Below are 10,064 nucleotides of genomic sequence, written 5' to 3'. Positions count from 1 at the left end.
GCTTTATTCCAGTTTTTTAAGCAGAAATTTTATTCATACCCGAGTGGGAAAAAAAATACTAATTTGAAGAAACGGAAGCCACGTACAAGCTCAAAGATATGCAGAGACTGCTTGGGGATTGGATGCATGTCTATCAGTGCTGCAGCCTGAGGTCGAAAGGCCAGTGCAGGGAATGCAGAGGGTGGAGGGCTGGGACATTTGGCACAGACTGGTTAGGAGCTGGGAAGTTTCTAAGCTATAAGTGCAGAGAAGAGGAAGAGGGATCCAGGTGGGTAGTGTGAGCCCCTGTTCTGCAAAGACGCTCTCCAGGTACTTGTGGAATGGGTAAAAAGAGAAAATGAGAAAGTGGTTTTCATTTTATGTGTGACTGACAGGGATCTGTGTACAGGGGAATTTCCTCCTTGGCTCTGCAGTGAGAGCATTAAACAGGCAGTGGAATTGGTGACAATTAAATTCAGGAAAGAGTCAAACACAGAAAAGAGTCACTATGGGAAACTGTCATCAAGTCCAAAGCCTTGACTGGAAGGCAGACTAGAGGTCCGAGTGAGTGAGAGTGTGTCCAGTTTATGAGCATGAGCAGCTTTTGAGAACACTCAAGAGAAGAGGAAAAGATATTGGGGTCTGAATAAGTTAGGAATATGGGCATTTACATGGATTTCCAGGAGAGGTGGAGGAAACATTAGGAGCTTTTCATGTGTGACAACATTCAGGTGGATGAGAGACAGTATGTGAAAAAGAAAACTAATTCCACAACTAAACCAAGGGGAACCACTCAAAATCACCAGGGTTACTACTGCCTTAAGCCTAGACATTTTGTAAAAGATATATAATGTGAGGCTACAACCTCTTCTTGTGTGTCACAGGGGTATGTGCATGTTTATGTGTCTGCGGGTGTGTGTGTGTGAATGCATGTGTGTGCACATGAATGTTGAGGTCAAGGGTCAACTTCAAGTGTCATTCCTGGAGAGACACCTACCTTGTCTGGGACAGGGTCTCTTAGTGGCCCGGAGCTTACTCACTATTCTAGACTGGCTGGTCAGTAAGCCTCCTCAGCACTGGGATTATAGATGTGTACCCCCATGCCCAATATTTTATGTGGATGTTGATGATTGAACTCAGGTTCTTGTGCTTATGTGGGAAACAGCTTTGCAGCTGAGCTATCTCCCTAGCTTCATAACTTCTAGCTTCACATCTATAGGTATTCAAATGGATATTAGAGGAGATCGTGCAGAATGCTTCCTGCCCCAACTGGCTTCTTGGCACATGCGGGCCCTCTGGCTGTGAGCACGTTTCTAACCTTTCATCTTCAGTATTCGCTTGACTGTTGAATCCTCACCATCACCACTGCTTGTAGGACCAAGCTTCCTTCCAGCTTCTATAGAGACTAACAAGGGCAAAGCAACCTAAGCGAGGAGGGGAGTGGCGCTGAGATGTGACGCACCTCCTAGAGAGCCTGCCTCCTACACAAGAAACCCTGGGCTCCATCCCAGCACTGCAGAAGCCCAGAGTGCTGGGTCATACTTGGAATCTCAACTTCCACGAGGTGGAGGTAGGAGGATCAGAAGTTCAAGGTCATCCCCTGCTACATAGGAAGTCAGAAGCCAGCCCGGGATACAGAAGACCCTGTCTAAAAAGAAAGGAAGGAAGGGAGGGAGGGAGGCGATGATTTACTTGACTCCTACTAGAAGCTCCTGTACCCATGTGGTTTCCAGGGTGATTCTCCCCGGTTCTTGGTTTCCCACAGCTTTCTGGGACAATGAAAGCTGTGAATTGGCAGGCGAAGAAAGGAGCAGTCTCAGTTCTCATGATTCTTCTCATGATTGTTACATAAGGTAAATGAACTGTTGAAACTCATACAGGCAATGGAGTTTCTGATTTCTGAAGTTATTCTTACAATTCATTTAATGTTGGTTTCATTTGTTCACTGGAAAGTTGTATTTACTAACTACTCAATCAACTGGACGAAAAACAAAGCAAACCGCATGTAAAGCTCTGTGGAGTAAAGCTTGGTGAAGACCGGAGTTGGAACATTCTTTGACTGCCTCCTTTCAGGGTACTTCGAGTCTCTCAGGTCAGACAGGCCTCTGAAAAGTCAGTCACAGTCTACAGGCCGTCAAGAACACCTCCTATTTCCAGTCAAGCAGATGAACCGCTGTGAGACCCACCTTCTGGTGACAACAGGTGTAAGACTGTTGAGAAGAAAACTCAGATCAGGAACCACTGTGGTCCTGGAAAGAAGGAGAGGTCAAGTAAGTGCTGTGGGTCCAGCCCCTTCCTGGGGGTGGAGTGGGCGGGGGCTTTCTGAAAAGGATATAGTTAGGTGATGCTGCAGAAATCAGCATCTTTCAGATGAACTGTCTGGGACATCAAGGAGACTGCAGGTCACAAGAAAACACGGCAGAATGAGAAGCCATAATGTCCACAACAGGTTCCCTTTAAGTTTTCAGACACTCAGCAAGCAGCTCACAGAAGGCTTCCTGGGAAATCCAGCATTCTGCAGAGATCTCAAAGCTTTAGCTTAGGAACCAAGCCGTTCAAAATTTACCTTACAGTCATGTCCACATCTCAGAGCTTTAAAAAAAAATGACTCAAAGCAAACCAAGTGTAGTGTCATGCTCCTGTAATCTTAGCACTGGGAGCTGGAGAAGGGAAAGTCAGGAGTTCAAGGTCATCCTCTCCTACGTAAGACGTTTGAGACTAGCTTAGACTACTTAAGATTCTGTCTCAAGGTTTTAGAAGACAACAAAACATTCAAAACAAGTTGTTAGTGGACAAATGGCCCAGCAGAACAAAATCAGCATTCACTGAGACCAAACCACAGCCAGTCACTGGCCCTTGTCTGGGATTGGAGCACTTGGGAAGCAGAAGCAGAAGAGTCACGAGTTCCAAGCAATCCTGGGTTGCATAGCGACACCCAGCCTTAAAAACCAAACAGCACTGCTCTCCACCCCAAACTCAAATCTGAATCCTGGCTTTTCCCTGACTAGCATCTCTCAGTATCCACCAACATCGTAGTTCCAATGGTTAGAAATACAAAGAAGAAAAAAACACAGACTGGGAGACCCAGTGATTTAAAGATAAACAAACAAGGAGGAAACAGGGAAGGTCGACAGAGAATTGGAAGCCAGACAAGTATTTAAACTCAAATTCTAGCAGCTAAAACTGAAAAGCTTGGACTCAGGTTATCAGCAGGTGTTTGCAGACAGCGAGATGCGTGAGAATCAGGAGACATGGTATTCAAGTGGATTGAAAGGAATCATGTTAAATACTGTGATGGATTCACCCGACTGACAGGACCATGTGAAGTGCTCCCACCCACATTAACACAGCTTCAGGCAGAAATTACACTTGAAAAAATATTCCTGAATTTTCAAAATTTACCAATAAGCATCACCATATATATTATAAGTTCTGATTTAACACACATCCAACAAACACAACTGTAAAGCTGTCAAGAGTCTGATTGTCCAGAAGCCATGATAACAAAGAAAGTCCCACAAAAGCAGTGAAAATAAACATTAGTATGTAAAAAGATTTTATTTCTCATCAGAAACAATGTAAGCCAGAGGACGTTGGAATGATGTATTGAAATGCTGAAAGAAAAAAACGTTTCTAACTGGAATTCTATAACCAGTGGAAATTCTTCTACAATGAAAATGAAATAAAGACATTCGAAAACAAACACAAGTTACAAGAATTCATTACTACAGACCTGGCCTGTAAGAAATATCCACCCAGGTTCCCGAGGATGAGGGCGAATCAGCCAGAGGGGACTCAGATTCCACAGAGAAGAAAAGTAGGGGGAAAAGGCATAGAGAGCAACAGGCATTTTCACATTGAAAATGTTATTTTTTATTTTTTTATTTTTTTGGTTTTTTGAGACAGGGTTTCTCTGTGTAGCTTTGCACCTTTTCTGGAACCCACTCTGTAGCCCAGGCTGGCCTCGAACTCACAGAGATCTGCCTGGCTCTGCCCGAGTGCTGGGATTAAAGGCATGTGCCACCATGGCCTGGCTATTTTTTATTTTTTGACATGAGGTCTCATGTACCGAGGCTGACCTCAAATTCACTGCATGGCCAAGGTTGACTCTGCTTCCACCTCTATGCCCAGTTTACGCAAAGCTAGGTATGGAACCCGGAGCTTCCTGCATGCTGGGCAAGCATGCTACCAACAAAGCCCCAGCCCAAGCCCCAAACTGCAGTTTGGAAGGATAAAAATACCAATGACAATGTGAATCAGAAGGCACTGCCCAGCCGTGCCATCTGGGTGAAGCCTTTGCAATTCAGCAAGGACAGAGGGGAAGGACTAGAGCAAGAACAGCGTCTTCTTTGCTGTTCTATTGCTAGTCATAGTAAAGAGACACCACAACCAAGGCAACTCTTAGAAGTGAAAGCATCTAACTGAGGGCTTGCTCAGTTTCAGAGGGTTAGACCAATGACCCTGGTGGTGGGAAGCAGACAGTCGTGGGGCCGGAGCCTTAGCTGAGAGCTTCAGACCCTGATCCCCAGGGAGCAGGAGGGATAGTGACGGAGACTGGGCCTGCCATGGGCTTTTGAAACCTCAAAGCCCGCTGCCAGCAACACACCTCCCCTCATGGGGACATACTTTCTAATCCTTCCCCCCAAATTCATCAACTGGGGACTAAGCATGCCAGTACCTGAGTCTACAGGGGCCATGTTCATTCAAACTACCATGAATGGTAACAAGAAGACCTAGGTGTGAGTCAGACCAACACATCCTTGACCTAAGTAGCAAAGAAAGCATAGGGTCAAATAAAGATGCCAAGATTTTCAGGTTGTAATTGCCTAGATGGGTGCTGGCCACAGAAGTGAAATCTCTTGTGTCTGTTTCTAAATTTGCCTTTGGTGGCTGCATTAGCCTCTTCCCGTTAGCCTGGGTCTGGTATTCTAACAGAATACCAGACCCAGGCTGTTTTATGAAGAGACATTTAGTGGATGGTTTTTCAAAGATACACGTGCAAATAGTTCTCATGGCAGGAGATGTTTCGGCAGGGTCACACAAACAATAGGAAGCTGAAGAAACTTGGGTCTTTCTAAAGACAGTCTCAAATAATATTCCAACATTGCCCCACTATGGTCCAGTCTCCCAAAATCTTTTGGGAACACACTCAACCATGTTCAAGCTATAGCACTGACAGACATTGTTTTAATAATAGGCATTTAAAAAAATACAGTGAAAGTTCAGTTTGGGCCACGCTGAAAACAAGTCCCTGGAGCTTAGACAAAGATGAGTTTCCTGTTTGGGTGGGAGTCATACAGCCTCCCTGTAAGAAAAGAATTCTTTTAATTGCCCCAGCCCCTCTTCACCTCAGCCAGACATGGCCCATTCCTTTTCATTAACACTCCACTTCCTTTAAAAATAAAAATGCCCCCTAGAAAGAGTCACACAAAACCCTCGCACTATTTCAGTCTGAAAGCAGGTATCAAAAAATAACTTGTTGGCCATCTGCAAGGCCAGAGAGTAATGAGCAGATCAAGGGAGGTTTCAAAGAAGCAGGGAAAAGAATCTCCCACTGGCTCCCTGAGGAGAAGTCTGGGAAGCCGGGACAAGCTGGAGCCGGGAGGACACAGGCAGTATGCTGTGAAGGGGAGGAAGGGATTAACTCAGAGGGAGGTGAGAATGTGGAGAAGCACCTGCTTTGCAATTATCGGACCAAACCACTGGGAAGAGGCAGACGCTCTGCCAGCTGTGTGAGAGAGGCTGGGGCACAGAGTGGCAATGACAGGTGGGGAAGGGTCTGGAAGTGTCTTGGTACGCAGCACGAACACCCCTCAAGAGTGCTGTAGGATGTGTCTCTCATTGGCACATATTTAATATTGGTATCTCCGGAAAACGTCTTTTGCAGGCTGTATGGGAATCAAAACTCCTGTGACATTCAGAACTGTATTTGCTGAACACGTGTAGATGGCATATGCATGGTGCTTTGGTTGCCCATCTTGTTACTGTAACCAAATACCTGATGGTACACATCTCCAGAGGAGATTTGTTTCGGTTGGAAGTATCACAGTGCATTTTTCTGGGGAGTCATTGTGACAGCAGGAACCTGAGGCTGTTGGTCACACTGCATCCGCAGTCCGGAAGCACAGAGAGATGAATGCTGCCGTTCAGCTCCCTGTGTCCTGCGTATTCATTAAAGAACCTGAGCCCATTGGATGGTTCTGCCCAAGTTCAGAATCAGTCTTCCCACCCCAGTTAATACTCTCTGAAATGCCCTCACAGACACTCACAGAGGTGTGTCTCCTAGCTGATCTCAAATCCAGATAAACTAACAATGAAGATTCCCAACCCTACAGATATACACGATTATTTATAAAGATGCTTTAAAATACAAGCAAATGTGTTACTGGTGCTTCTCTTGAGCTGTTCCTATTTCAAATGGTATACTAAAACTCTCTCTCTGTGTTTCTCTGTTGTTTTTTCTCTTTTGGGGGCCCTGCCACCCAGCTATCAAATAAATCATACACCAAGGTTTACTCTTAATTATGAATGCCCGACCTTAGCTTGGCTTGGTTCCTGCCAGCTTTCTTTAACTTAACTTATCCTGCCTACCTTTTACCTCTGGGCTTTTCCTGTTCTCTTACTTCTGTAAATCTTACTCTTACTCCATGGCTTGCTGTGTAGCTAGGAGGCTGGCCCCTGGAGTTCTCCTCCTCTGGCTCCTTCTCTTGATCTTTTTTCCCAGATTTCTCCTTCTATATATTCTCTCTGCCTGCCAGCTCCACCTATCCTTTCTCCAACCTTGATATTGGCCAGTTCTTTATTAGACCATCAGGTGTTTTAGACAGGCACAACAACACAACTTCACATAGTTCAACCAATGCAACATAAACAAAAGTAACACACCTTAAAATAATATTCCCCTTCTCTCTGTCTCTCTCTCTCTGTGTGTAAAGTGTCTTCCTCAACAGCACTCTACTCTCACCTTACTTTTGAATTTTTATCTATTTTTATTGTATGTGTGGCGGTGGCCACATGTGCAATGAGTGTAGAAGGCAGAGGATACTATGTGGACTGGTTGTCTCCTTCCACAGTTACATGGGTTCTTAGGATCCAACTTAGATCCACCTGCAGAGCAAGCACCCTTTTAAACAGATCCATGTCACTAGACCTCTCTTAATTTTTGAGACAGGAACTCTTCTTAACCTGGTGCTCTCTGATTTAATTAGACTGACTGACTACAAGCTCCAGGGATCCTCCTGTTTCTGGCTCCCCAACACTGAGACTACAGGTATGTGCCACCATGTGTAGATTTTTATGAGTTCTTGGAACCAAACTGAAGTCCTCATTCTTGAGTAGCAAGCACATTACTAATAGAGCAATCTCTTGAGTCTTTAAAATATTGTTAGTATTTTAATTTCTCTGTCAGAAAACTGAATTAACTTTTCAACAAGAAATCTTACTTAGATATATGACATCAACTTTGCTTATATTCTTTTTTTTCTTTTAATAGTATTGGCATGTAAATGAACAGAAAATGATTGTGTATGGTTAGACTGAAAGACATTAATAAATGACGGTGCTTGGTAGATTGAGGCTGAATGGGGAAGACGGGTGGGAAGCAAGGACTCACTTCAGACTTCCAGTTGACCACCTATTCCACTTCCTGTGATGAGCACACTTTGTTCTTTATAACCTAATCAAACATGAACTACCTGGAGCTGCCACAGGCATGTGTCAGGTGCCCAGCAGCCCACACCTGCTGGTCTTCAACACAGCTGACATTCACAAGAGTCGAAATCACGAGTACCAAAGTGGGGACTGAGAAGGTCTTCGCTATGCACAGAACTAATATCCCCTTCCTACATTTACCAGGGTAGTATTTAAGCATGCATGCATGCATATATTATAACAGCAACACTAACTATTGGTAGAGAGCCTGCATTTGAAATTTGCATCATTATTTCATCATTGAGTTGGATAAAAGCAATCTCAGAGAGCCTGACACATGAGGAATGACCACACTGCTTAGGAGACATTTCCCAGCATATTTCTGGAAGTTTTGGCTTTTCTTTATGTTCACTTGCAACTGAGACGTGTTCCCTTTAAGAGCCAACACTTGTTCTGCTCAGTCTCCGAGCCCCCGAGGTACATGCTTGAAGCCCGGGAAACAGGTTTAGATTCACCAAGGATTTGCAGAAACTACATAAAACTGAATCTAGGCCATTATGAAACATAATTTATTGTTTCTTCCAATACATAAAATTCAGTTTTAAGTCATAAAAATCCAAACTTTGAGTCACTTGGTGGATGTGATGTGACCAAGGTGACCTTCAGAGGGTGGCTGCAGGAGCATCCCCTCCTTGTGTTCTTGCTAATTACAGCCGAAAGCAGAAGAATAAAATGACTGGGTCCATTTCTTCTTCTTTGCAACAAAAGCATGGTGGCTTCTTTCCTGTCCTAGCAGAAAAGGTTTTGTTTCTACTACCTCTGTGTGTCCTGTTTACCTTTTAAATAAGAATAAGATACTTTCCTTTTTTGTTATATCATTTCCTCTATCATAAAGAGGTTTTATAGTTTAAAACTCTTTGGCCATTCTGAATGAAGGATTCTTCCTTAAATGGTCTGCCACTTAATTCTAATGTGATGTTGTGATTTCTTGGGAATGATGAAATGCTCTCTCTCCTACACACACACACACACACACACACACACACACACACACACACACACACACACACTTGTGAGGTATCACAGAAGGACACATTCATTCAGGGGATGAATTTCTATGTCTGAGCAGCCTCCTGGGAAATGTGAAGTGGGTGGGTTTGAATCAATTCTCTCTGTTCAGATTCAAATTATTCTCGGCACACTGATAAAGATTTAACCTCTTAGAGATTAAACCTTGAAACTGTTCCTTGAATGCTACTAATGTCTAAGAGCTGTTTCTGTAGACACAATGGGGCCTGGAGCCAGGAAATCCTTCTGGACGGAGATTAGAAGTGATACTTCTTCTTGTTCAATAACTGCAGATCTGTGAGTACCTCTCCTAGCTAGGGTGCCAGCACCCAGATTCTAATGAGAGAATAAAACTAGAAGATAGTGAGATTATAGGATGCATCCTTAGCTGAGCATAGGTGTTTGCTGCCTACCTGTCACTATATAGAAAGTTAAGGGTATAGGGAGGACTTGTCCTGGCTCACAGTTTAAAGCACTCAGTCCACTATAGCAGGGAAGATAGGGTTGGAGAAGCTTGGGTCAGCTCAAGGGCAGCAGAAGCAGACAGTGGCTATTTTTTCAAAGATCATGAACCAGGAGGCAGATATGGGGCCAATATGACCTCATGGATTTCCCAACAATGATCTCCTTCCATCAGATAGGTCTGATATCCTAAGGGTTCTGGGCCTCCATAATAGCAGAGAAGCTGGGGATCTACCATCTTAACATGATCCTGAGGAGGAGGTCATTTAGGATTGAAATTTTAACAGGAGGGAGGGCTTATATAATTCATTGAGATCCACTGTCCAAAGGTTAGGGAAGTGGTTCAGTTGGTGGAGTGCTTCCTAGCCTGCATAGAGCTTTGGGTTGGATCCCCAGGATTGCACAACCTCAGCATTGCCCACATCTATAATCTCAGCACTTGGGATATGAAAACAGGAGGATTAGTAGTTCAAGATTATTATCAGCTGCATAGAGCCTGTGAAACAATCTTTCTGTACACGGTGAAAACGTGTTGCTCTCATTGTTAATAAAAAGCTGATTAATTGGTCTATAGCTAGGCAGGATTTTGGAGGCAGAGAGAATGCTGGGAAGAACGGTGGAGTCTCAAGAGTTGTGGGCAGATACAGAGAGAAGCAAGATGAATGCACCATGTTGAAAGAAGTCACCACCACATCACAGAGGGTAGATAAGAAATATGGGTTAATTTTTAAGAATTATCTAGTAACAAGCCTGAGCTATGGACTGAAAAGCCTGAGCTATGGGTTGAGCATTTATAATTAGTATTAAGCCTCTGTGTGGTTACTTGGGAGCAGCTGCTGAGACACAGACAAACTCTGCCTACATATGGTGCCCAAATATCTGACACCTACACCCACATAAAACCT

The 10,064-nt window shown here is 44.0% G+C and overlaps 1 long non-coding RNA gene across 1 annotated transcript; it reads left to right on the top strand.

Annotated features, from left to right (window-relative positions):
* Positions 1-208: 208 nt before the first annotated feature.
* LOC143273362 (uncharacterized) lies at positions 209-6,561 on the top strand. The gene is made up of 3 exons (XR_013051423.1): positions 209-268; positions 1,713-2,249; positions 5,867-6,561. It is a non-coding gene; the product is annotated as an uncharacterized LOC143273362 (long non-coding RNA).
* Positions 6,562-10,064: the final 3,503 nt, after the last annotated feature.

The sequence above is a fragment of the Peromyscus maniculatus genome, chromosome 5, assembly GCF_049852395.1.
Source record: "Peromyscus maniculatus bairdii isolate BWxNUB_F1_BW_parent chromosome 5, HU_Pman_BW_mat_3.1, whole genome shotgun sequence".
Taxonomy (NCBI): domain Eukaryota; kingdom Metazoa; phylum Chordata; class Mammalia; order Rodentia; family Cricetidae; genus Peromyscus; species Peromyscus maniculatus.
The sequence above is the reverse complement of the archived record's forward strand: the minus strand, read 5'-3'. Positions and strand labels throughout refer to the sequence as shown.